At 36.9% G+C, this 27,473-nt stretch overlaps 1 protein-coding gene across 1 annotated transcript in view; it reads left to right on the forward strand.

Annotated features, from left to right (window-relative positions):
• The first annotated feature begins 598 nt into the window (after positions 1 to 598).
• Positions 599 to 27,473, forward strand: part of SEMA3A (semaphorin 3A) — a 330,745-nt gene continuing 303,870 nt past the window's right edge. The window contains exon 1 of the mRNA XM_068920614.1: positions 599 to 800. The gene's annotated coding sequence lies outside the window, so the exon portion shown is untranslated. The remainder of the gene's footprint in view (positions 801 to 27,473) is intronic.

A 27,473-nucleotide genomic window follows, 5' to 3' on the forward strand; every position in this document is an offset into this window, starting at 1 on the left:
CTCATGCTCTTTGCAGCGGAGTATTTCTAATGTAAGTGCCTGCAAGAGGGAGGAGGGGAAAGAGGCTCATTAATAATCATGATGGTTTCGGTATTGCATAACTCGTTCAATCTGAACATCCAGTGTGCTTTATCAGGTTCATTTTATAGCAATTTGCTTGTGTCTGTACAGTTCCCGTTTTGGGGAACTTTAGTTCCTGGGAGCTTTCATGCTATCCCCACTTCGAGCACTGTAAAACGGCGGCCTGCTGTTTTAATCACGCCTCTCTTTTTCCAGTGTTGTTTGCGCCCTGGTACAACCCATCTGCCTTGAATCTAGTGCTCCACTGGGGCTGCACACATCTGCCAGCCAGACTACCTTCGTACACAATTACTCAATCCACCGTAAGGCTCTTTAATAGGAAACAAGTGTGACAACGGCAAGCCCTTTCTCTCTCTCTCTCTCTCTCTCTCTCTCCCTCTCTTTTTCTCTCTCTCCCCCTCTCTCTTTTTATTTTTTTTTCCCTTTAAACCACATAGTCATACCGCCCTGTTAGAGATGGAGCCTGATAGATCCACCCAGGTGTAGGTGAAATGGTAGAGCCTCAAGCGTAATAGATGCTGTGCTCTTGCGCTGAAGTTCAGCACAGTGTCCTGAAGGGTTGTCTAGCAGCAGTGAGATGGGCTGCTCTTTGTACAGTTAAAAAGTCAATGAGCTTCCTCCAGCTTATATGCATGACTAATTTAGAAAGCAACCTGGATCTAGGTGAGTGCTGCAGAACTGTGTCTTCTCTTCAGTGCACGGACAAAGCAGAGCGCACAGTAAGTGGAAAATTTGTCTTTACTTGTTTTACTTGGGAATTAATTAACTGTGTTTACTTTTGAGGGAATCCTCTAAGGCTGGTGCAGAAATGAACCAGAATAATGTTTGCATGCAGATCCCCTGTGTATTTCCTCCTGTTTCATTATACGCCGTGCCCTGGTCCTGCCACTTCAGCCCGAATGCTCAGCCCAGATAGCTGGTCTGAAGCACTGTTTTTACCTAAAACCTAGAAATTTAGTGATATCAGTAATATATATGTCCATTCCTCTATTGAAATATGAGTCTGTGCACTATATCTGATTACTGAACAGAATCAGGGATTGATTGTTTTTATTATGAAATGCAAAAATGAAAATGCCCAAATGAAGAAAGTAAATTACTCTAAACCTTCTCTTTTTTTTTTTTTTTTTGGGGGGGGGTGGAGGGGGAAGAGAGGATGGAAGGGAGGACATAAGAGTTAGAAATGTTAGACATTAAAAAATAAAAATAATTTATCTGTCAAAGAAAGCTGAGTTATTTTGTTTACCAAACCGTTGGTTCAAATGTAATGAGAATGTCACCAAATTATAAATTAACAAACTGTATCAACTGCAGTGATAGTAAAGCTTGAAACAAAAAGAGAAGGTCCCTTGTCTAAAAATACAAGAAGAGGTATATTAAAACCAGATGTATAGAATCTCAACTTTGACTCCTCAGTCTTTCATGCTTGGTTTAAAGCAGCCTTAAAATTGCCTTTACTTTGCATTTACAACTTTGGATTCGCTGTTAAACTGCGCTTGAACTTGAAGTCAAGATTTGATCTTAGCACACACATATTCTTAGAGCCTCCTACCATGGTTTTACTTTGCTATTGGGAGTCTGTTTACTACTGTACCGTATATCCTGACGCGCATTAACAAGCTTGCTATGATGGACTTACTTTCAGGTGGAGCGTCAGCCAGTGTAAGAGAATGTGTCCATGGCATGTACCAAATGAGAAATAAACACGTGCAAACACACCCAGTATAAAAGGGATCTGCCAGAGTCTCAAGTAGATGACGACACATCATCACAGTGTAGGAAAGCATACCAGAAGTGTGTTTGAGTTTAGTTTCTGGAAGATCCAGTGCGACGACACTTCTCATTTTAGGCTTAATCTATTCTGAACCTTTACCCTGGCTGGTGGTTGCTGTTAGCACTAGAAGTAAAACAAATGAGTTTGCACAGTTTTGCCTATAAAACGCTTTCAGTAGTCCTTCCTTCTGTAGAAGAGTTATTTTCTTTGCTCTTGGACAGGCAAGTATATATGGTCCTTTCAATTAGCCATGGCTTTAGGGTGCCAGGGTTAGCCTTTGCCCGTGACAGCCGCTAGCCTAACTGGTGCTGGAAAACATCCAGTCTATTAATTAAGGTTCTAAATGTGGCAATTTAAAATGGATGAAGTTGGAGGTTTAGGAAGGTAAAACAACCATCTCCTAAGAACTATTTCTTAGACAGCAGTCAATGTCTACCCCCTACAGGGAGAGAATCTAATTTCATTGTGCCTCCCCTAGCGCATGAACGCCGTAGTAGCTCAATCCATACACTCAAGTAGCGCAGTTATTCCCTGTCTCCAACAACTGCCCTTTAATGACGAGGTCAGGCTGTGATTAATAGAAAGTCGGTTTCAAAGAGCTGGAACACTAATAAATAGCATAACTAATAAATAGCAATAGGCATTTTCTCTCTCTTAAATTTAACCCAGTGGAAAATGACTCTTAGAATTCAGAAGCTGTAATCAGCAGTGCTCTTTTACAGTTGCAAAGTGCAAGTGTTAATTATATAAGAACTTCCTGCTTACCGTATGTCAGCTGCACAACATATTTATCTTGAATATAACTTTGCAACAGTCCATACCTGATTATTCTATGACAAAAGTGGTGCTAGAGATTGCAAGATACTTACTGAAGCTGAAGTACTGCTAAATATAGGTGAAGTTGATAGACTTATGGGGCATATTCTCCCTGTCATACTCATATCAATTGCTCTGACAGTATTTGTATAAAAAACAAAATACTATGAGCTTCCCAATCTAACAGTTTTTGATGGGTACTTTATCCTTTGTTTTCACTGTGACTCATTGTTCCCTAAGGCATTTATGGAGAGGAACAAATAAGGATAAAAATGCCACCCCTTCATAAGTGTCTGTTTGCATAAATAAAGCTGGCAAAATGTCTCTATCGGTTAATCTTATTTAGGTCAAGAAAAATAAAGTGTTACGTGTTTTGATTATATGTATTGGTACAACATAGTGTTTTTAATATTTTTGTTCAAAATTCAGACACTTGTTTTTGCAAATAAATTACAAAAAGAACATACTAGTTTGCAGTGAGTTTTGGCAAAAGAACAACTTTAGCGTTTTTTAAATAAGCATCATGTGACACATTTTCTTCACATTTGTTCGTTATTAGTGTGATTTTTGAGTGTGTGCATTTTAACCACTTAATCTTCTATTACTTTTTTCTTTTTCACTGAGTCTCCGGTATACCCTCATGCATGCATACATGCAAGAAATGTTATGACCTGTCCTTTCTCCCCACTTTGAAATAGAGCTTTGGATCCTTTAAGACCTCATCCGTTGGCATCCCTTTCAGGGTCTAAAAGGCTTTGAACACTGAAAATATGGCACTCATTCATATCCCTAGAGCCTAATTCTGACCTCAGCTACAACTCATTTGACAGAAAGAAGTTTCACGAGTTTAACAGAACTCTCAGTTTCGGCATACACTTGATTGTCAGTATCCTTACCTGAAAAAACAGAGCAAGCAGCAATGTTTTCAGCATCACTGTTTATTTCTGTTATTAATTATTTGTAAGTGCTAACAGAGTCCTTCAAAGCAATATATCAGTTACTGTAATTACTGTACTATCCATTTGCACAATTAATAGTTTTTGTGTCAAAAATTAAAGGTCCGGATCTGAAAAAATATTTAAACTTGAAAGCACAAGTTGTTCAACTAAATGCTCGGGCCTGAAGTTTATCTTCCTTAGATCTTTTACTTAAATGCATGAATGCAGCTCTAGGAGGCTTAGTTTAGGCACAGATATTTGCAAATGTGAGCTATATTGCCTAGTTCCACGTACCGTCAAAAGCCCAATTGCAATTTGTCAGTTATACTTAAAATGTATAATGGAAGCGTGGTGTCCAGCACATCAGTAATATGTAGTAATAACGGAGTTCTTAATTAATCAGTAATCATTTTGGAAATATTTTGTTAACAGAACACCAGTTCACCATATTCTTTACTAATAAAATGCCACTGAAGTAAAAAAATATTAAACTTTGTTTTCTGTGACTAACATTTCTACACAAGGCTTTAATTTTACTCCTATTTGCTAGTGTAGTGGAAGCTATAGGTATCATATAACACAATGAATCCTGTATTATCTTCTTTGATACTATTACTCACGGCTGCTAAAGATTTAATGAGCCTTAAACTGAAAAAGATGTAGAAACAGTGCTTTTAGGCATAACAATGTGTTACTGATGAGCATCAAAAGATTACTGGGATATTAGCTAGAGTTACAGGAAAACCTCAAATCATGTATATTCCACAAATCCAAAATATTTTCCATAAGAAATCACTGAATAAAGTTGTTCTTCATCTGTGTTATTATTCCTCATATAAAGAACCAGTTCTAAGCTAGTTCAGATCTTTGTACTGTTAAGGCCAACGTACTGCCAGTCTGTTTAACAAGCACTGCTAGTGTTATGTACATTAAAATCATACCAATTATTTACACATGTATACTGAAGATTTGCAGATTTTGCTTCCCTAAGCTTTTGCTTTATGTCTCTGAGTTTAGGTAGAAGTAAATAAGACACAACTTGCTTTTCATTCTTCTTACCTTAGATATCAAGGCTGATTTGATGCATGAGCTGTTACTTAAGAGGGCATTTTAGGTACTGCCATGGAAACTAAGCCTTTGATCTAAAAAGCTCATGTCCACTGGTAATAAGGTTTTGGCAGTGGATGTTTGAATAATGGTTTTAAATATGACTTTTTTTTTTTAGTAGTGTGTAATACCAAGGAGGGCAGATATAAAGAGAAACCAATAGTTTAGGAATTTGGATTCAATAAGAGATTTCTTGTTACCAAACTGCTGTTGGTATTAGACCTACATCACCTCAAGTCAAAAAGTGTTTTTAATGATTTCTGATCTATTCAGATGATTTCATTTTGTTTCTGCTGCTCTGAGTTAGAGTGAAAGTCTTAAAATACCATAAAGCTGTTCTTGCATTTTCCTTAACCTGGTGGTAACACAGTAAAGAGATGCTGATTTGCTGACTGCTAATATTATTCTTAATTTATGGAATTCCAGATGTTCACATAAAGTGTTTGTCTGAAATAAATCTGTCTGCCCAAAAATTCTGACCAGTTTGTCAGATGGATTTTCTCATACCCATTAGTAGGCAGGACTTCCATGGAGGTGAGCAGCTTGGATGCTGGTGACAGTAAGTACAAATATTAGGAATAATGGAAGAAAAATTGTAGGAAGAAATTGAAAGTCATATTTTTCTAGGGCCAAGCTGAATTCTACCCTCCTCTTCCTAAGCGACATTTGAGTGCAAATGTTATTAAAACAAACAGCAAAGGAAACAGTAAGTGCATTTTAAGAGCAACATGCCCCTTGTCCTTATTCTAAAAAAAGAGTTCACTTGAAATGATTAATGGGAAAGGGTTTTCTTTTTTTCACTGCTGCTCTTTAAAGGGTGATAAAGATATATGAACCCCACGATATGCACAAATCCCATGCAGTGTCACTATGAGTTTGATTCAGTGGCTTATATTCTGATGTAAAACCTTAAAAAACAATGGTAAAGAAACCACAAATCATAATCATTTAGTTCTGACTTTTTATCTTTCCTCTAAAATTGAGGATGAGAAAAAGATTCAACTAGACTAAACAATATGATTGCTTTTTGGATTTTTTTTTTTCCAAATCTTATTTTGAATTTACTCTACTAAACTCATCTCAGGCATAATCTCAATTACTTCCTTGGGATTAACAGCAGGGCTGAATTTGGCCTGCCATTTTTATTTTGAACTGCTTTGAACTAACACCACCTAAGAGTTTTGTTACTTTGACAACTTTGAAATTAAAAACCTGTAAAATTGGGACAAATTGGCTAACAATACTGCTTACAGGAAGGGCTGAGGTCAAAAATGTGTTTGTTAAATTTCTAGAGTGTTAGGCTGGACTTTAAAAGCTCCGTAAATGTAAAACAGTCTTTGAAATATCAGCACAGCAAATTCACACGGTACATATCACAGATGTGTGTCATACCTGTGTAATAATATTAGTGTTACCATCAAATTTACATTTGAGAAAATGAAAGAAACATGCATGGTACAAAGTAATACGATTTCTACTGGAAGCTTTTTTATCCCAAAAGGCTTTCTCCCAGTGCGCATAGGCCCCACCGTCTGGGGAAATGGCATGTGGTATAGTTTTAGTAGTGTTGGTTTTTAAATCATACGTACACTAGGCCTTGTGCGTCCACACAAACATAGCTTTGCTTTTAAATGGTGCAGCAACGTAAGAAGAAGAAAAGGTTTTAAAATCATATTTTCTACAACTCCTAAAACACTAGTTTATTAGTAAGTCAAAATATATTCCTGTTCCAAAATAAGTCTTGTATTAACTCAGTGAGGACAGTGGCTGGCATATCTACTCTCTTTTAGACTAGAGTTTGAACCAGGCAAAGAGGTCTATAAAGGAACATTAGTTATACAAAACTATAGCTCCCCACAGCCACAAAAATGAAATGACTTGATTCCTCAAGAGGTCCAGAAACCAGCGGCTTTTCTATTGCTGCTGTCTAGACCTGATAAAAAAAAAAAAAAAAAAAAACATTTTTGTAAATGGAGTTTTGTAAACTTCAGTATGTTTTTTCTGAGTAGTAAAATTCACTAGGTAAATCGCTGTGAATCTTAGTCTTCCACCTGTGCCTGCGAACAGGTCTGTGGCTGTCATCTTAGTAGGAATTTAAGTCTCTTCCAGTCCTGTAGGGGTTCAATTGCTCTGTTACACTAAGCTTTTCGGAGTGTTTCCAAGTGTGTCTGATCTCCTGCTCATCCTGCATGTTAGTTTTCCCCAGACTCTTTTCCAGGACAGAACAACCAGTTTCCTCCAAGGCTAAATCCACACATGGATCTCGGTCACAGGCACTTCCAAACGACATTATGCCTGAGAGCACATCACCTCTGTCCCATGCAGCGAGTCCTCCAGCATCACCCCAAGAGTCTTCATAACCTCACCTACCCATTCCCATGAGGGGGGCCTGTCTCCCACATCTTGGGCATCCTGCTATAGGAAGACTACTTAAGCAGCTGAAACACAGATTTCACAATATTTCAGGCATCTCAAGCTGAAAACAAAACAAAACAAAACAAAACAAATGAAGTCTTAGGGTCACAGAGATACCCCATGGAGTCCTGTGAAGATGTAGGGCAAATTCTACGTGGAATGGTTGTGAACAGGGCCTGAGGCTGGAAACGGGGTGGTTTGTGGGGCCTTTTGGCTTGTAAACATAGCCTATTTTGGTTTGCCTCGGTCAGCAAGACAAGAAGACTCATCCCTGACAGACCTCTCATTGGTTAGTGCGTAGCTGAAAAGTGATGGGATGCTATAATGTTCATTTAAAACAAGAGTAAAGTGGAATAGAATAGAACAGAATACAGTAGAATTTCCTGAGTTTACTCTGCTTGAAAGCTAATCACACTTCCAACCTTACTAGTGAAAAAAGCCTTAATTTAATAGAGATGATGTGCATTCCACTTTGACGAAGCAGAGATTTGAGAAGGCTGTGCAGATGGCCAGCGCTGCAGACAACAGCTCTGTCAGGGCTCCTTACGTACCCGCAAGGATGCAACGTGCCAGCAAAGCTTGATGGTCCATGGATCAATGCTTCCATGTCTTCACTGGCCAAATTTCCACAAGCTGATGAGTGTGTGTGCGCGAGGTGGGGGGAATATAGCAACTAAAGCACTGTTTGTTATTTTGCTAAATTAGTTGTGGTTTCTTGCTGCATCCGTTTTTCCTAATTGCAAGAAACTCCACGCACGTGACCTTACTTGGCAGCCATTTTAGCAGAGTGAGAAAAAAGATTTAATGACATGACAAGTGAGCTACTCTTTTTATCACTACAAATGCTCCCTTCACACCAGGTTTAAGGCATATTAACAGGGTATTGTGGGAAAGCATACACAGCTGATGCCCATGCTGTATTGGATCTGTGAAAAAACAGATAACTGTAGTCTCCAGAGAGAAAATCCTGCCAAAACTCACACTGACTTCCATAGCACTTGAATTTCACATAGGGTTTTGATTTAGCACCTTTAAAAAGAGTTAAATTTATATATACTTGCATTCGTAAATGAATATGTCAATCACACTTCACGTTATTAGGTTTAAGATCTTGTAGGCTACAAATTTACTTATTGTTAGCATTTACCAGTATTTTCATGGCCAATCACAAATTTGATGAGGTATGACAACATCCATTTGCAGCAATTAATACAGTCTTACAGAAAGCAAGGTTTTATGAGCCTGATAATCTCTAGTGTTTTGAATTTGTTTGGGTTTAAAAATGCCAGTGGCTACTTGTCAAATTTCATTTGTAAATCAAAATTGTTTTTAAGTTCTACACCTGCAAAACAAGTGTTCAAAACTTGTAAACTTCTTTATGGATATATTTTTTGGCCTTCATTTATGGTGGAAAGCATCCAAGATCATTTTTTATGGTTGAATTATAAACACTTGAAAAATGGAGCTTGTAATGAAAATGCTGACACAGCTTTAATTATTGCAGCATGAATGATTTTATTATATACTATCCACAGTGTCTATACATACAAAGTACATGCTCTAGTGTTCTAATATTTCATTTAAGAAAAAGCAATTACTTAGCAGATGTAGAGAGCTAAGTATAATTAGGCTAAACCAGTACCTTTATACTGTTTGAAAAACTATACGGAATGTTATTACCACATAAAAGGGTTTATACTTTAGAAGACTTAAAGGTACAGAGAGCCAGCTAAAGCAATAAACTGTTCTGGTGTACTTAATTAAAAAGCTTCAAGTTACTGAAGTCAATTGAAAAACAGAAGGTTTGATTTTTTAAGGTAATTTTGTCCTCCTCTGTTAAGTGCTTATCAAGTGTTAAAGAATTAAAATGCTGTCCCAGCAGTTCAGATAGAGAATAATTTGCTTTTTTTCTATTGAAGGCAATTCTTTATTCTGTCAGCCTAGAGACAAGTAATAAAATAGGCAATGTGGATGTAATTGGGTGACATGGTTGGGTTTAATTTACCTTTAATTAAGCAAAATTGTAGAAGAAGCTGGGAAACAGGTATTGAGGTATTTCAGAAAATCATTGCTTTGCTTTCTTGCCTTTACAGAGCTAGGAATCTTTACAGAGAAGGGCAGAGGGCATTGTTAAAATATATTCTCAGTTTAGAAGCACAGGATTTCAGAATGAATTTTGGCTTGCGTATATGAAAAACTGATGTCTGGACCAGCTTTGCTAGATGAAACTAGAAAGATTGTAAAAAGGAATGTATTGCTGTGAATTATTTTTCTACAAGTTACTATAAAGTATTGATGTTGTTCTGCATGATCCATTTCAGAGAAATTAATTGCTTTTTTTTTTTTTTTCCTCTCTCTCTCTTAAAATGGTACTGGATCTTCATGAAAGTGCCTCTTTTAGGAAAGCAAATGGTCTAGGATTTGCACTCGCTCCAGCATGTGGGAGTGGAAAGTCTATGGCTGAGAAGTAGTTGTTGTAGTTCCCTGTTTCTTGAGCCAGGTCTCCATTAGCCATGGTATGGTTTATGCCGTGGGATGATACCAGCCAAGAGCAGGCAGAGAGCAGCAGTGCCCTGGGCCCCGCTCCCAGGAGGTGCTCTCAAGCCAAGTGCCACGAGGTGGGTGGCTTCATGCAGCTCTGCAAATGTCCAGCTGGAGACAGAGCTGCTGACTTTTCTTTATGGTGCTCAGAACAACAGAAAGAGACTGGATGGAAGTAAGAAACCTTATTCAAGCTTAAAAACATATGAAGCATTGCTGTGTTTATACATCTGCGGTCCATATTTGAAATTCTCCACTGTTTTAATACATATAGCATTAAAAATATATGGGATTTAGTATTCTGATAGGACAGAAAACAAAAAGTAAAAACAGAATATGTCACTTGCTCCAAGGAATTTACATCTTGAGGTGCTATGTGGGTTCAGCATGGCTTTATGACTAGAGAGAAGTGCAGAACAGGTAGATTTTTAACTACTTGGAGGGAAGGAGAAAAATTTAATGACAGTCAGTTATGAAGCTATTTAACCAAACTTGCAGGATATAAGATTTCCTTCCCTCGGAACTCATTCCTATTTCAGGTCTAAAACTTATAGTACAACAAAAACATTTGGTAAAAATTCCAGGTTACTGCAACAGTTAATAACCTTTTTTAAAACATCATTTTGAACTTCTCTAACTCTGAATCCAACCATTCATTTTTATAGTGTTACTGTCCACAAATCTTACAGGCGTTCTCTCTTTTGTACAGATTAATTTCTGGGTAGGTAGAAGCATCTATACTCAGCTGGGAGTATAGATGGAGATTCTGATGGAGATTCATTTTTAGGTTGACAGCGTTTCCCTCTGGGCTTAAGTCTTTCTTTCCACTGAAAGACCAATAATAACTATTGAAGGATTCTGTAGCATCTCGTCTCCTAACTTGAGCTGCCTGTGTTAGGTGCTTAATGATGCATGTGACAAATCTGGACCTAAATTTATAAGCCTTGTGTTATAAGTCATATTCTCCATCTCTTTTCTCACTGTCTGAAATCCTCTGATCGTGTGGGCACCAGAAACATCATCCAGTAGTGGTTACACTAAGGCAAACAAAAACAGAAGTAATTTAATTTTGGTAACCCATAATTCTTTGTTTGGTTTTGATTCCAGCCCTTCTCTGCATTCAAGACAATAAAACCAGTTATCCTATCAGTTATACTCGTTTTAGAGGTGTAACTTGATTGTTTTTCCTGTGACTCACATTTTATACCAGCTCAAATAAATTAGAATCAGGTCCTATATATGTAAGATTTTAGGTCTCAATGAGTTCATATTTCATTTGGTCCTAATCTTTTACTTTAATTAACTGTATTCTGCCCATATTACATAATGCAACCTAATATTTCAGTCAATCTTCAAACTGGTTTCATGAGTGGATATTATGTTTCTTCTGTGTGATATATATTAGGTGAAATCAAATATAGTAAGAGCTTTTTTTTTTTCCTAATTCAAAATGAAAGTCTACTAAACAACTTAGAAATCTACTTTAAGTTGTAACAGGGATACTGAATAAATTTATAAATATTTTCTTCATCATTGTTAAAAGGCCAGAATTTAAAACAGCAGTGGAACAAACGTTCAAATATAGTAGGGATTTTATGCATGCTATAAAGTAGAGGGGAAAAATAAAAGGAGGGAATTTTAGGGAGCAATATGATCTTAACGTAGAAAATAAATTTCCTGTCTTTTGGACAGGTACATTTAACAGTTGTTTCTATTTCAATGTGGTTGAACATTTAAAAAAAATTAAAAACTTTTTGAAAATATTTAAAAATATGTAAACATTTGAAATTTGTGGCACTCAACATTTCATTTTCCAGTGGTTACAGTGAAGGGAAGGAACAGGTCTGTAAGGACGTATGCCCCGTCCTGTTCTCAGCTGCCCTGTTTTAACTCTAGAGATGTTCCCTTTCTGCAGAGGTTAACTCTGCAGAACAGCAATGTCACCAAAACTATGTCAAGTATACAAGCAAGGAGCCATTCAAGCCTGAAGAAATGAAAACAGATAGAAAACGGGGCAATTAGTCATACCGTTGGTAGAATTAAATACAACACAAATAATGCTAAATTACGTCCTTGCCCTCAATTCAGATTTTATTGGTTTATAAGCCCTTGGAGGTAACCCAAAGTGTACGTATTATGTTTAGTTTGATGGGATTTTTTACCTTATTTACTTTATGGCCCCTTGGGCTAGATCCCCAACTGGCACACATAACTGTTGCTATTACTTTCAGTAGGACTGTGGGCATTTCTACAAGAAGATCAGTCACCCCAGCTGTGTTTGTTGGCTGGTTAACTAGATCCTTGGATTTTTTATTGTTAGTTATTTATTTATTTTTACATATGAAAGCATTTAGGGATTAACCTCACAGCATTTCTCTTCATGCTTTAAGAAAGTGAGCATTGCCATACAATTGCCTCAATGAAAAAGGAAAACTAACAACTTTCTCCGTCTCTGTTCAAGATATAAAAATTGGCGGGGGGAGTCATTTATTCTGCAGCAAGGCAAATGTGCTCTGTATTGCAGCCTGCAGCCTTGATCTCCCAGTCTCCAGATCCTGGAACTAGTTAAAGTTCACCACAGTCCTTCATGTAGTATATGCCTTTCCCATACTAATGGGGACGTGGGCATGCAGGAGATGGTGTGTATCCAGATCTTGTAATAGCATGAAGTGGCTCTTTTTTATTGTGTACATAGCAAAGCACAGGGTACAAGGAATAATAGGCCTCAGCGGGCACTTTAGTAATAGTAGTTATAATTACATCCCAGAAAGATGCATTAAAAGAACATTATTATTATGGTGGAGTTAATCATTTCACTGTTATAAAATGCTGGAATTAGAGTTACTTGCTCTCATCCCCCTCACGGTTTGTGTAGCATGTTTGGTGCCAACTCTGTTTGTTAGTCACTTTTCAGTATTTTGTTTTCCCCTCATTGTTTCAAGTGTGGCTGTAGGTCAAGCTGAAAATACAAAAACCAAACTTTGCTTTGAGAACACAGTTATTAATATTCCTATTGGTCTTGCTTCTATGTTATTTCAGTACTTCAGAAACATGAATTTATTTTTACAACATTCATTTGAAATGAGTATACACTATTATCCCCATTTGGTAGGGAACCTTTATCAGCAACATGCTCTTCCAATTGATTTACAAGGTACAAGTCATACATCTTGATGATATTTTCAGCACGCAGCTCATCTAACAGGTATATCATATCATCAAGTTATGTATGACTTTAGTAATGGATTTACTCAGTTTACAGATGACAATTTCAGAGGGCATCTAGAGAAATCTGAATGCAGAGTTGTCAAAAATAATCAGATGTGGAGAGTAATTATTAATAGTGTACTGTTAAGCAGAGGTCACCTTGTAAAGTGAGGGCCCTTTGTAAAGTGAGGGCCCTCTAACAGCACTGCCCTGTGGTGCTCTACGTTCCCCGTGCCAATGCACACAAGGCAGCGCAGGGTCAATCACACCAGTCGGTCACGTAAGAGACAAGCAGAGAAGCAATGATGCGTTGGAGAAATTTAAAATCAGACAAGGTGTAATTTTCTCCTTTGATTCATATCCACTAAATTAATTGTGGTTGTTGAAAGTATTTCTCAGGGCAAGAGAACAAATTGAATAGAAAAGAGGATAAGGATGATAAAATCAGGTTCATCAAGATGAGTATATGGTTATGTTAATAAAAAGGAATAAACAAAGGTACATTGAGTTAGTCAGATTCCTTGATGTAGAAGCACCGAAGGAGATGTAGAAAGTTCACAGGGAACTTTTTTGTATCCTCTATGGTGGGCAACAAACATCTTAGTTCTTGTCTTTCAGACTTTGCCAAAATCTTCCTGAAATTCAAAAAAATGAGGCTTCCCGTGGACTTCAGAGAGTTTTGGATCAGGCTTTTCGAACATAAGCTCTGGATCAGTTAGAATGACATCAGACACTCCTACTTGCAAAACATGTTTACAGCCTCATTGCTCTTATATAAGTTGCAACAGTGCAATTTGTTGGCTTATTTAGGTGAGTAGAAAGGCATGGTGAAAAGAACCGCAATGACTATGCACAGAAAAGTGATATATGCAGAGACAGAAATTTTGAGAATCTACTGTCAATCTTTTTCTCCTTTACATGATTTCTGAGTCATTGAATAATTTTACGGTGGAGCAGTTACACTTTCTTGGCCTTAGAGAGAGAAGGTTGGGTGCTATGAATGGCAGTGTGCCGTTTTTACACCTGTTGTGAGTTTTTTCTACTTAATCAGAAAGAAGACAAAATTTCTACAGATACTATTTTCCTGAAAAAAGTCACTGGCGTAACCCTTCAGTAGTATAAGCAGCTGTAATAATACCATCAATAACCACTTGACTGCTTAATCAGCGTTAGCTGGTTGCCAGTGGCTTTTCCCAATATTTTAAAGACGATTTTTCACAAGAGTTGGCAGGCATGTTTTGACAGAGCATTTTTTGTGTGAGGAAAATGCTGACTTCTGACGTGAAGTTTTCATAGGAATGTGTCACTGCTGATGATGGTCCTACCAGAATCCATCCCTCAAGCAAAGGATAACATGGATGGCTACATGGGAAACAGGTGCAGAGACAAGGAAACTCATTCTAGTCACTTGGGCACTCAGGTCATATGCTTAGGCTGGTTTTGTTGTTGTTGTTATTGTTGTTTTCATTTTTTTCTGCCCGCTGAAATCTCTGCCCTTCAGGCCATAGGTCAACACTGCATGGACCATGACTGAGCCAGAAGCAAAATTATCTGATGGCGTAGGTGCACCCATTGCTTCTCTTTCTGATTTTAATTATTTTTGTGTGATGGACACTTTTTTCCCTTTCAGTGACCTGATATGCAATGGGGGAAGATAAATATGAAACTTTTTTTTTTTTTCTGTTCTGCTGTGACAGAAATGAAGGGAAAAAAGCTCAGCCTCACAGATAGAGAATCTTCCATCAGAAAGAGAGAGGATGGCTGTACACATGGATTGATGCATCAAATTAAGTTCAGGATGTTATTTTGCCTTTGAAATTTGTGTCCTTGGTTCTGAAACATAGTGAAATGAAATCGCTGGAAAAATAGATGAACATCTCTGTGACATTTTGCTGATTGTATTGTTATCTGAAGATTCCCCTCTCCTTCAATGTTTAAGGTAGATTTTGGGTCCTCTCCATTTGTCTATCTGCTTCCAGATTATTTTCAGTCAGTACTGTTCTCCTTTGGGCACCCGCCCAAATGCATCAGTGAACTTGAGAGCAGAAGTGCTAATTTCCAAAGCTTCCAGCCCTACCTTTTAAAGGAAAATAAACAAAAAAAAATTCGCTGATTATGCTGAGTGTCTTATGATTACACAGTACAAAGCCTTTAGAAATATAAATAAATATGATGTGATCTAACCTCTTTTATGACACTGGAACCTGACAGTTGAACCTGAAGTATTGCTGTATTTAATAGGAAGCAATCAGCTCCCTGTAGGATAGAGCTTATTTGGCAATTGTAATGTGTAATGATGAATACTTCTGTTATTACTGAGATTCTGACAAATTCCAGTCTTTAGAAGGAATGTGATTTTACCTTTTTCTGTGCGTGATTTCTTCTGTGCATGATTTCTATAATCCATATAAGAAAGTCCCAGAATACTCCTACTGACCAGTGGAATTATTTGTATCACCTAAGATTTACTATTGGATTATAGATTTTTTTCAGAAGGAGTTGTTATAGGGATGTTAAGCTTGTCATCAGGGTCGATATGTAAGCATGACTTCTTTTGTCCCTGAAAAATAATTAAAAACATTTCTAGCAAACTCTTATGTTAATACTTTCATTTCACTATTACTTTTGCTATGTAAAGACGATTTGCTAAGATAAATTTCATTGCTTCCATTTTATAAAAATCAAAATAACTCATTTTTTCATGTCAGATTTCATTAAAAATAAACAAATATTAGAGTACATTCATACACTTATTAACATATCTTGTTTGGAACAATTTTTGGTTTTTTTGGTTTTTGTTTTTTTGGTGGAAAATCTGGTAAAAATCCCATGACTCAGACGGATTTATAGTTTCAAGTGCCACTGAGATGAAAACTGGTTTTTGAAGTGGTTTCAATGCAAACCACACACGATCTGGATACATTTTACATTTTGTCATTGGATACAGAATGAACTAAAACTCAGATTGAAACTAAAGATGAGAACACGCATAAACAAAAGCTTGGAAAAAAAATAATAGAGGTTCATATGAAATTTTGGAAATCTAAGCCAAAAATTTCTGTAAAGCATTGATATGTGCTTGGCCTTTCATATTGCTTAATGTCTTTGATCTTACATTCTCTCAGTTAAGTTTTTCGCATTTTTATACCATATGCAATCATCCGGCAGTTATTAACTCCCCATTAAAACTATAGTCATGAAGAAGTTCCCTAAAGTGCTCCTTTAGGGATGCCAGTGGGTCTTTTCAAGGCTTGTGTCTCTTCTGTTATTCGATAGCTGAGTCACAGTAAATGCTAATTTCTCTAATGAGATTGCCTCATGCAGTGACAGTCCCTGCAGAGCGGAGAACTACAGTGCTGCAAATGGATCAGCTCATTTAGAAGGACCTGAACTAGTGTTAACCTGTCGTGTCCTCCAGGGAAAGCCAGGTGACGGAAAAAGCAGGAGAAAAGTCACCTTGTGAGAAGTCGTTCTCCACAGAGAGAGGGCTTGTCATTTAAACAGTTCACGTCAGAATTAACCTAGGAAAATACAGCTGGGAACTAAATTTGTTTTTTTTTTCTCACTGCGTTTCACACACTCCACAGGCTCCCTGCACTCTACCTCATGCACCTTGTTAATGTCCTCTCACTTTTCGGGACTCTGCGTTCCTGTTTTCCTACTGTTGTTCTGACTCGTGGTTTGCATGAGATCTGTTCACACACTCCTTTTCCTGTAATCTATCTCAGGTGCCTTCTTAGGCTCTGTCTGTCTCCCTTTCACTTCACTGGACAGTATTTTCCTGTTTTCCTCTTGTTCTGATATCCCATAGTTTGCATGAGATCTTACAAATGTTTCTTGCCTTTTTTGCCCTTCCAACCAGTACCATGGAAAGTCTTCCTATTTGTTAGCTTTGTACTTCTGTAGGTGTTCATTTTATGCCATAAAACGTCTTTGGATGAGTTTTTCATGTCAGATCTGAAATAAAAGGTTAAAATTTTTCTAAAGGATTAACAACGTTGATCATATCAGAAAAGACTATGCCCAGAGATGGCAAGTGTCGCAGAAAAGGCGATTAGAAGATCTAGCTTCCTTATGGAATCTGTGCCTGATCTTCACATCCCTGAACTTCTCCTTCAGCCTCTTTGTCTTGTTCATTTAGAAAATCCTCGATGTGGTACAATATTTACCACCTCGCTACCACAGTAACATTCATTGTAGAGAACGTATGGTGGATGCGGTGTCTTTTTTTTAGGTATGCTAAGGAGTGAGCTTCACAACAGGCTGTCACTAAAGGACTATGACTTATTGCTTTACGACTCAGGTGTTAGTTTAAATTCAGATAATGCATTTTGCTTTCCTACATGCCTAAGAACATATTTATTCTTTCTTCCCTGTCTTAAATTCTTGCACATTGGTTGTGTGCACTGACAAACTGTTGCTACGTTTCACCTCAAAGATATCTGTACTTCAGGGCTTGGTGAAGTGATCCCTTTGTCTCGTTTGTATTTCTGTCTGTAAAATACTTCTGGACCTCTTAGGATGAAAGGTAATACATGAAGATACGAAGAATCATATCCATTTTACTCCAACGTGGTTACAAAAACTGAAAGGAATGAACAAAAATAAGTTATAGATAATATCTTGTGAGCAACAGACATTAAAAATAAATATTGAATTGTTTAATTCCAAAAAAACCTCCACCTACCCCTTGATTTTTAAACAAACTGGGTAACTCATTTATCAAATGGTGAGGTCAGCAAATAATGTTAACATACAGTAAAAATTCCTAATGACCACCAGTTGCTGTGTAAAGTATCAACGTTTTGCTTATTGTATACGACACAGAAGGAGGAAGTAACACAACCTGCGTTTTATTACTTGAATCAGATGCAAAGGGTTTTCAAAACTTCAAATTCAACTGAAAGCAGCTGTTGGGAAAATATCATTACATTATACCTTAAGCTACAAAAGCCAATTTAATGGTGACATTTTATTTTATTCAGATGGTCCCTTCTTTTATTCTGTCTAACCCAGTAAAGCCTGTGGAAATTGTATCTGGATGAAATCACCAGAAGGTGAAGGGCCCATGACTAAAAACATTCTTTAAAGATTATTCAGGGTTACAGTCAAATGGAATAGCAGCACTAACAAGAGCAAAGGTCTCCATAGCTACAGGAAGTAATATTACATCGTTTAGCAGTACATATAGGAAAACACACTGTCCTGTTGCTAGATTTAGTTAAATGATGATTAAAGTGCAATACAAAAAGCATTAGACACTATAGTAAATACAGCTATTATTTAAAAAAAAGGATCTGTCACTCTTCCAGGGCAGTATGTGAGGGTGTTTGTGGATGAAATTAGTTCACACCCCATTCACTACAAGTTATATTTGTTGTACTAGTTTATTCAACTATTCCCATGATTTGGCAAAAAATACATTCATCCTATGTGGTACCTGAGCAGCAGCATCATACTTCTGCATTTAACTTCAATAGATATGCTACAAACAGAAGGGCAGCGTTGCAAGTCAAAGGTGAGGCTGTGCCCTGTCCCACGGGCAACTGTGGCGAGCAGAGGACATTTAGGGAAGCAGCACTAGGATGAAGTGCCTCTGACTTTTGGCACAGCCCCTCTGCTCTGCTCTACGCACAGCCCAGGAACTCCTGGGGCTGCAGGCTGCATCTCATCTTTGTGGGTCTCAAAAGATCTCAGACGACTTATTTTCCATTATATCGTGCCTCATACCTTCTTCATCTCAATTTTACTTTTAATTTCCAGAGCTCTCTGGCAGTGAGTTTCATTATTTAAATTTTCATTGGGTGAAAAAAAGTACTCTCTTTTGTTTTCTGCCTGCTGCCTGATAACTTCCTTTGGTGCCCTACTGCACTTGTGAGAAATGCTGAATAATTGCTGCCTAATCAGTTATTAAAATCAAAAGAGATGAAAATATGAAACTGAGTGCTTCTTCCTTTCATATAAAGGTAAATCCTGATTAATTTCAAGGACCAAACCCAGAGGAATAGAAATGCACACTGGAAACTAGATAAACAATCCCTTAAAAAAATCTAAAGTAACAAAGCCTAGTGAGGCTGCTGGATAAACAAATCTGTGTGTCTGCATCTTCACTATGAGTTTTAGGAATTTTATGCATTTATGCACTTGCATTTGTGCACTGTGCATTTTTAGGAATGAGATGTTTCCTTGGCATCTATATTCCTTTTGGTTTTGTCATTTACCAAAGCTCCTTAATAATTAATATATCTCTTTCTTAGAAAAATAAGGCTTGGTGACTCCAGAGCTTGTCAGGAATTAATCTCAGTTTCACCAAACCATCACCAAGACAAATATATACACATACATATATACATACAAACACACAGAACAAATCTAACTTAAGTATTTAAGCATACCAACTTCAATTTCATTTTACTTACATTTTATAGTAAATAAAACACAAATTTAAAGTCATGTTTCATTTACAAAGCAAACAAAATAATTTGATTGTCCTCAAAATTCAACCAGCTGAAAGTTGTTATGAAATCTTGAGCTACCAATTCCTTTCAGGTCCTTTGCACTGCCAAGAAAAAAACAAAAAAGTATTCAAATTAAACTCTCTGTTAGAGTTGGTATTGTTCATAAAGTATCCACTTACCTTCAAACTACCAATTCACTTAATGAGCAATCTCAGACGAATATTATTTTTTTTCCTGAGGAATTTTAACAAATTGACTATCAGATATTTAAGAAGAAACTTTCTGTATTTTCAGAGGTGTTCTAACAAATAATTATCCGACGAGAAGCCCTTGCTCGCATATGTACCTTACAAATAACTTGAATATAATTGTTCCCTTATGGTTTTCCAGAATCAAGTCTTAAAACAGACATTTTTCCTGCAGATGAATGAATCCGAAAAAGGACATTTTTACCTCTTGTCACAAGGACCTTTCCAAACAAAAGCACAGCAGAAGCCTAAACATGCAGACGCAAGGAATTCTGAGAAAGCTCAGGCTATTCGCTGCTGTCAAAGAAATTTCTTGCAAACAGGACAGTCTCGATTACTTTGAATAACAGTAATGCTGAGGCAGGAGAATTCTTTTAAAATCCCCACTGATCCAACTTTTATCTTTGCAGCTGAAAGTTCATTGGAGTGCAGTTTGAACTGATGGAGAGATTAGAGGTATGGAAGCATTGCTGAAATTCTGCAACTGTTGTGGAGCATAAGCATTAGGCAATTAATTGATTTTTCCCAACTGAATTGTATATAGCATGTAATATTTGACCTGGCAGGACTTAAATAGGTTGATCATTTTGAAGCAGATCATAATACAATTTCTTCAAATAAATTTTAACCCTTTCCCAGAAGGCACTTGCATTATTGACATAGCCAATGTAGTTTTCCCTATTGTTTTGGACTAGTCTTTCCTTGTTTGAAAAATACGAATTTTTTTCCACACATAAGTGGTTTGATTTATGCATCTGTTCCAATGGGTGTCTCAGTGCAAAAAAGGATGAAGTGAGTTAAAAAAGGAAATTAGGAATTTGTGAGCATTTGTGCAAGTTTATATTGAAAAAAATAACGGCAATATTGTCCTATATTAAACTGATTCATTCATTTATATGTTTTCCTATCTCAAAGATCTCTGCTATTTTAGGGGAGACACTCCAGTGAGGGCTGACTGATCTATACAAATGCTGATCCACATACTTACTGCTAATAATGCATACATCCATAGAATCGAAAAAATAGAAGATTGACATACGAGGAAAGCACATCTGACCAAAAGACCAAAAGACTCTGCCTATTTCCATTTTTAAAAGCTAATTAAACAATTCTAATGCAAAGAAGTCTCTCACTGGAGTCAACACGCATTTGCCAGCTGTAGGTCCTAAAGCAGCAAGGCATTCAAGCATAGGGATGCGAAAGGAAGAAAATGTTAACATACTCTGTTAAAACAGAATTTTCATACCATACACTTCTAAATGCAATACAAGTTTTTGCCATTTTCATTTCTTTTCAGGTACATTATACATGTATAATTTGTATTTCCCATAACTTACATATGATGATGTTCATGGTATGTTGTAAAGCCCATCTTTCTTTACAACTATAGTTGTAAAGACATTGTAAACATCTATTATTTACATCTCCATCTATTGGAGATTCCTAAGGGTTGTGAATTGTTAGAATGGCAAAAAATTGAGTTTTATTTTATCTAACTTGCTAGCTGTTGGTTGTAATGAATACTGTTGCACATTAGGCACATTAGGCACATTAAAAATTTTTGTGCGTATCTTCTAGCAAGGGTACTTATCTACACTGCCAGATACAATTTCTTGTTCCAGTTATCTACAAGCACAATTTAAAATACAATTTCTAGTAAATTTATTTATGACAAAAAGTTCTACCTGGAGCAACCATATTTTGGTAAAAGTAACTCACAAAGTGTAATGAGTATGTCTGCTTCAGAAAGGTTGGGGCAAATCACGAGATGCTGCTTTAAGTTTTTCTAATTTGTAATGATTTTTCTGTCATATAATCCAAGTCAAATAAATATTGCTCAGCTGAACTGGATAAACCTTATAAGTAAGAGCCCCTACTACACACAAGAACCAGAAGCAATATCTTTGTGCTAAGGAAGATATTCCAGTCTGTAGGCACAAGAAGGATGAAAGGAAGGATGTACTTTTTCAGAATTTGCTAAAAGCATCTTCACTCTGCCTCATCGGCTAGAGCAGTGGCATAAACTGCCTGCTACATGTGATATTTACTATAGCAGTGGCACCCCAAATCATCTGTAGCTGTAGCTCTTGAAAAGTTGTTTCTAAGAATCTCGAACATGCAGGCTAACAAATGCCAAAGGTCTGGAGATTGTTACTGAGTGAGGTAGCTAAAGCTATTTGGATCTTACGATGGCAATCCTGCCTTGCACCACATAGAAAGGAAGTGGTGGAAAAGGGAACCTGGATGTAACCCGTTTTGGCTACCTCCTATTCCTCTTCTCGGTCCCCGTGCGGTATCCGGAAGGAGGTTAAAACTATTCACGGGCCTTCCTGTAAATTCCTGCCTCCCCAGAAATGGTAATAGCTAGCAGTGCTAGCACAGCTACCCTGGAACAAGGACAACCTGAAAGAAGTTGCTACCACTATTCTGCTTCTAGCTTCTGCTGTTAAAGGGCAGAGATATACCATATCTGAGAGTATAGGAAGGATATGTAATTGCTTTCTTTCATGTAAGGAAATCCTTCCCCTGACATTTAATGGAACAAAAATACATTTCTGAATGCTTCCTATCTCTGTGTTGGTGTGGCATGTCATCCGGCCTGTATTTATTAATTCCTCTGGAAATCACAGATCGGGGAAGAGTGGAGGCTTTTATGCATTGCTATATATTTTTTTTCTTTTATTTTAATGCAGGTAGGTTGGGAATGGCTCCCTTGAACAGTTTGAACTGTTTCTGGTGTAAAAACAATGTGAGTGGGGTCAGAATCAGCCCTAGATACTTCAGGAGATGAAGCTTATAGACAGCCGGCAAAAGCACCACTTCTCTAGGTGTATTTATCTTATTCCGTTTAATGAGTCTGGGATTAATTAGAAGAATAAAAATTCTGTTAAATAGGTTTTTGCAAAGTAGTTCTGTGTTCTTCTGGATTTAAAACTCATTGATTCTACTCACTGGATAAGTATAAAAGAACTATTCACCTCTTGATATGTTCATTTCATCTCACTATTGAAATTCAGGCAACTTGAACACAGCAATGAGTCAAAATTTGGTGATGAAATCGTAATGAATCTTTAAAGGGCTATCAGTGTTAATTGGATAGTGGGCTATTTATTTTTGTTTTCTGCTTATAAATATATTAATTGACAGAATACTTTTTTGGGGATTCCTTAAGATCCTGAGGTTTTTTCTTCCTGAATTTGGGTTTTTAAGTGAATTTGTTCACTTTAAGAAGTGAACAGTGATCAGTGCCAGATGAGGAAATGGGAAAGAGTTTGGTGTGGAAAGTAAGGTGAAGCAGCAACAGTTTTGATAGAAGCAGACATCAAAAATCACCCCCTCACCATAAAGGTATCCCCTTGTTTTATGTAATGATGTGATATCTAGCATAATTTCCCATTGAAAATTAATAAGTTGACTGTTCTATTTCTGAAAATACTGATCTGCTCTGTCCTGTTCTACTCTGGTGGGTCTTTCATCCTCTTTCGCTCAAAGGAGCATGGTGACGTTTTTTGTTATTAAGAAATGTTCAACACAGAAACTATTTTGATGACCAGTTTCATCTTTTGTGAGTACTACTGGATTTATTAAGTTATTACACAATTGTCAGTTTCTGCTTTCCTCCTCCATAGCACTTTCTTTATGGAAATCTTACTGTGTCTTGCCTGGCATGTTTAGGAAAGAATTTTCAATTTTATTGTGCTTTGTTTTAGAAGAGGATCAAAACATATCTCTGATTTGGAAAGGTTAAGATTCTGAAAGAATATTTCATAAATCATTAGAAAGTAAAAAAGTGCTATAATAAATGCATAGATTATAGATAGAACATCTACCATTTTTATCATGCAGCTACTCTTAACATCACTGAGAACAGCACACATATGATAATGGAGGCTATAACAATATTCAAGGACGGAGGCATACATCTTCAAAAGTATTTGCGCAATTAACTCCCAGTGTCAGATTGAATTTCAATGGCACCTAAGTATCTAACTTTGGACATTTGGAGGAATCGGGACTGTTTTCAAAAATCAGCACCTAGCCTTGTTCCAAAACTGCCTAACTAGTCATGAAATAATATTTATGGAAATCAAATATGAATTAAAAGACACCATGAAACAATACACTGCATCCTTTCATGTTCATAAATCTGTTCCTATCTTCATCTTGCAAGCAGTTTGTTCTCATGTGTAATCATCTTTCCAAGTATTAGTCAGAAAATGTTTATCTTTTTTTAGAAGCAACTTGTTTGCCTTTCCTTTGTTTTTCAGTTTCTATTATGCTGTCTTAACAAAAAAGAATCTTGAACATTTTAATTGGATTCAAAAGTCTGGATGTGTAGAATGATTTAGTATGGTACGCTTCACTCCATGGGAAATATGATTTCCAGGGAGAAGAGGTCTTCAGACTTATTTTTTCCCTTAAATCAAAACAAGGCATGTTAAATTACAGTTGAAATAAGGCGTCTCTGAAAATTACACGGAGTCTGCATATCTTAGGAGTCTGTATTTAAAATTCATTCTAAAGTGTGAGGCTGTAGGTTTTATTGTTTTCTTTTCAATAAAGCTCATCAAAACATTAAATGAAATCTAACATTGTGGCTTCTCAGTGTTATATGTATGGTATATTACAATCAAAAACTTTTAATGACCTACTCTGAAAGCAGGGAAAACTGTATGATTATTCTTTAAGCTTTGATACAGGAAAATAAATATTCCTGGCCCAATCTAGAACCAGCCCAGAAAATAGAATTTTCTCATCTCTGAGAGGTAAAGTTCTATCCAGGAACAGTAGTTGCAGGAAGAAATCTCCCTTCTTTAAGGATGGAGCTTTATAAATTTTTGAATAAGATTATAGGGCTTGTATATACCCTCCGCAGTAATAGAGCATTGCTTTTGTTAATGCTTGAGGTTTCATCCACTCATGTAGGCCTGTTTTCCTAATAAATCCTGTGGTATCTATTTACAGATAATTGCTTCTCTTCTAGACTAGTACAATACACTTTAAGTACAATTTATTTTATTTATGGTGTATCTCACATTACATCATCCCAGAGCACTTATTTAAATATTGAATAATTTATATTGCCATATATATCCATTGGGACATATTCTGCCCCAGTATATATACCAAGAGAAACCTTGTAGGAGGAAGTCCACATAGAAGTCAATTAAGTGGCAATCACTTACAGCACTTAATTTTGCCATTAAACTCTAGGCAGGGACCATAATTTTCCAAGTATGTGCACACATGCTATCATCAGGAGGTCTCAGTTTGTTAGAGATTCATTCTAGGGGTTATTGAAATACAAGTACATGACTTTCATAGAAGGATTTTACTCAGTTTCATTTACAGTCAGAAATAAAACTTATCGTGACAAGTCGTAAATCACAGTAAAGCAAAATGCAGTAGAATTTCCTCTTCCCCCCCCAAATGAAACAGTGCTATATTTTCCTAATAGTAGGTGAACATTAATTTGTGTGGATAAACTGTTTCATCCTTATGCTCAAATTAATCATCTTGTTAATGTTACTGACTCCTTCCCACATCTTATACAAAACAAACAAACAAAAAATACTTTAAGCTTTTTAAATATGTCTTAGGTCTAAAAAAAGATGTCATATGCTGCATGGCCATGTTAGCCTAATATGATGTAGTATCTATACCTGTTCCTCTACTAACATCAACAGGAGAAGGGAAATGTGTGACAGTTGCTGAAGATTTACTTCCGAAATCATGCTGCTTCTTTGCTTGCAGAAATGGTCACAGAGAGTGATGAGTGACCCCTTGCTCTGAGTTCAAGCAAGTTACAAAAGGCAAAGAAAAATAGTAGTACTGGTCACTGACAGATGAACTCCACATTTGTCAATACAGCTTCATCGGAAAAGCAAGCAATAGCCTTGCTACCATCTCTGGGAAACCTCCACATCAGGTTTGACCCACAGCATCCATGCCTTGTGTAAAACTACTCTAGAAATAAATGATACTAACTTTGCACATACAGAAGAGTTAATTTCATTAAGAGTCAGTGTCATAAACTGCTGCAGAATTGTAGAAAGCTATACTGACAAAGAAGAATGCAATGTACAGCAGGGAAATAATGCAGTGACAGCTACTGCTGTGCGTCTAAATTATAGAACTGAGTTAAGTTTCAAAAGTCTCAAATCTCTCCAAGATTCACAAAAGGGAAACTAAGACATAGAAAAATGGCAGATTCAACTATAGCTTTTCTTAGTTTTCCCACACTAGGTAAAGGAAAGAAACACAAACAAGATTTGTGTGAGTTACTAGAAACAACCTAGATGGAACAACCTTGCTCTTAGGCCAATTTTAACCTGCAGTCTTCTACACTGACTTCAGGACTTGGCACCTGTAAGAAGAGTTTTGTTCTAGATCTTATGGTTTGATGGATCCTTGAGCTAGGAAGGAAGAAACAATTGCAAGAATCCAGTTGTTTCCAGTGGGGCTACTATATAATAGGAAAATAAGGAGTGTGAAAAGTATTGATGTAAGGAGTCCTGGAGAAAGGCTAAAATGTCTGAACAGATCCTGAGTGAAGGATATTGGGGAAAGACTAAAAAATCTCAGGACACTAAGAGCTGAATGCATTAACTTGATATTCTAATAAACAATGTTAAGATAGGAGGACTTGATATCTGACTGAAGCTGGATTCAGCAGTCTTCACATAGGTGCCTGCTGGTATACAGGTACTCGAGGATATTTTTCCTTGCCCTCCAACTGCTGCTCCAGCGGGACAAGACGCTGCCCCTTCCTTGTGGACATCGCCAGTACTCCAGGAGTCTAAAATGGCACTGAATCATATTTAACAATCAAAGCTCCTGTAGAGACTGCAGTGCTCATACAGAGGCAATAAGTTGTAGATATCCAAATGAAATTTGCCCTGTGGCTCTCTCATTAACCCCTAGCTCCTCTTCCTTTCCTGCAGTACTAAGGACCTTCAGATCCCCAGCATTTCAGGTCTCTCCAGCCTCCTAACCTCATGCGCTGCATATGGAAAGGTGAAGAGAAGTTGTGGTGCTAGGTAAAGCCAAAGTGTGTATGCTTATCTTATCTTTAGATAGTTCCACAGTATGGGGCATGCCCTTGTCACTTGATGCAGTGGGCAGGGGAGAAAGGTCATCAGGCAGCACTGGGTTGTGACTGCTCCTCAGCCTGGAGTGAGTCTTACAGTTACGATGCTGGATATGTGACCCAGGAAAGTATGGCCAGTATTTAATTCAGAAAGCAATTGGAAAAAGCAGGGCAATAGAAGGTATACCACTGAATAGTTTTATCACAGAAAAATCTCATATATTCCTGTTTAACTTAATTCCTTCCCAAAACAGATATCTCTGTTTAACCCTCAAATACATTTACTTTTAGTAGTTTCATAGTAAGAAATATATTACTAGTATTATTATGTGATTTCACTTTTACTGTGCTATTCCAAAAATTTGAAAACCTATAAAGTCTTTTCTTCAATACATACATGTGTACGTATACAGTTCATTATTTTGTTGGTAGGTGGATAGTAGGTTCCTTTTTAACGTTCTTCTTTTTGTCTCTGTCATTTTGATAGAAGTTCTATGATTTTAAAATGCTAAGGAGAAAACTAACAGACTATAAAGCAATCAGTTTTTTTATGTTCAATAAGCTTCAAGGCAATGTTAAAATAATCAGATTCTGTTGCAAATATCTCTTTTTAAAATTGTATTTAATTATTTTCATACTTTTTAGGGATCAGTGCAGGCAGGATTTTCCTTCATGGAATAGCCTTAATCTAAATCTTCTTTGTGGGTGATTAGACTCTGATAGCCTTTTTGGCCTCTGTTTAGAACCTCCTATCAGACCTGTTCACTCTTATAAATATCCTATGATCCATGTCTCTAT

This window comes from Struthio camelus, chromosome 1 (genome assembly GCF_040807025.1).
Source record: "Struthio camelus isolate bStrCam1 chromosome 1, bStrCam1.hap1, whole genome shotgun sequence".
In the NCBI taxonomy this organism is placed as follows: domain Eukaryota; kingdom Metazoa; phylum Chordata; class Aves; order Struthioniformes; family Struthionidae; genus Struthio; species Struthio camelus.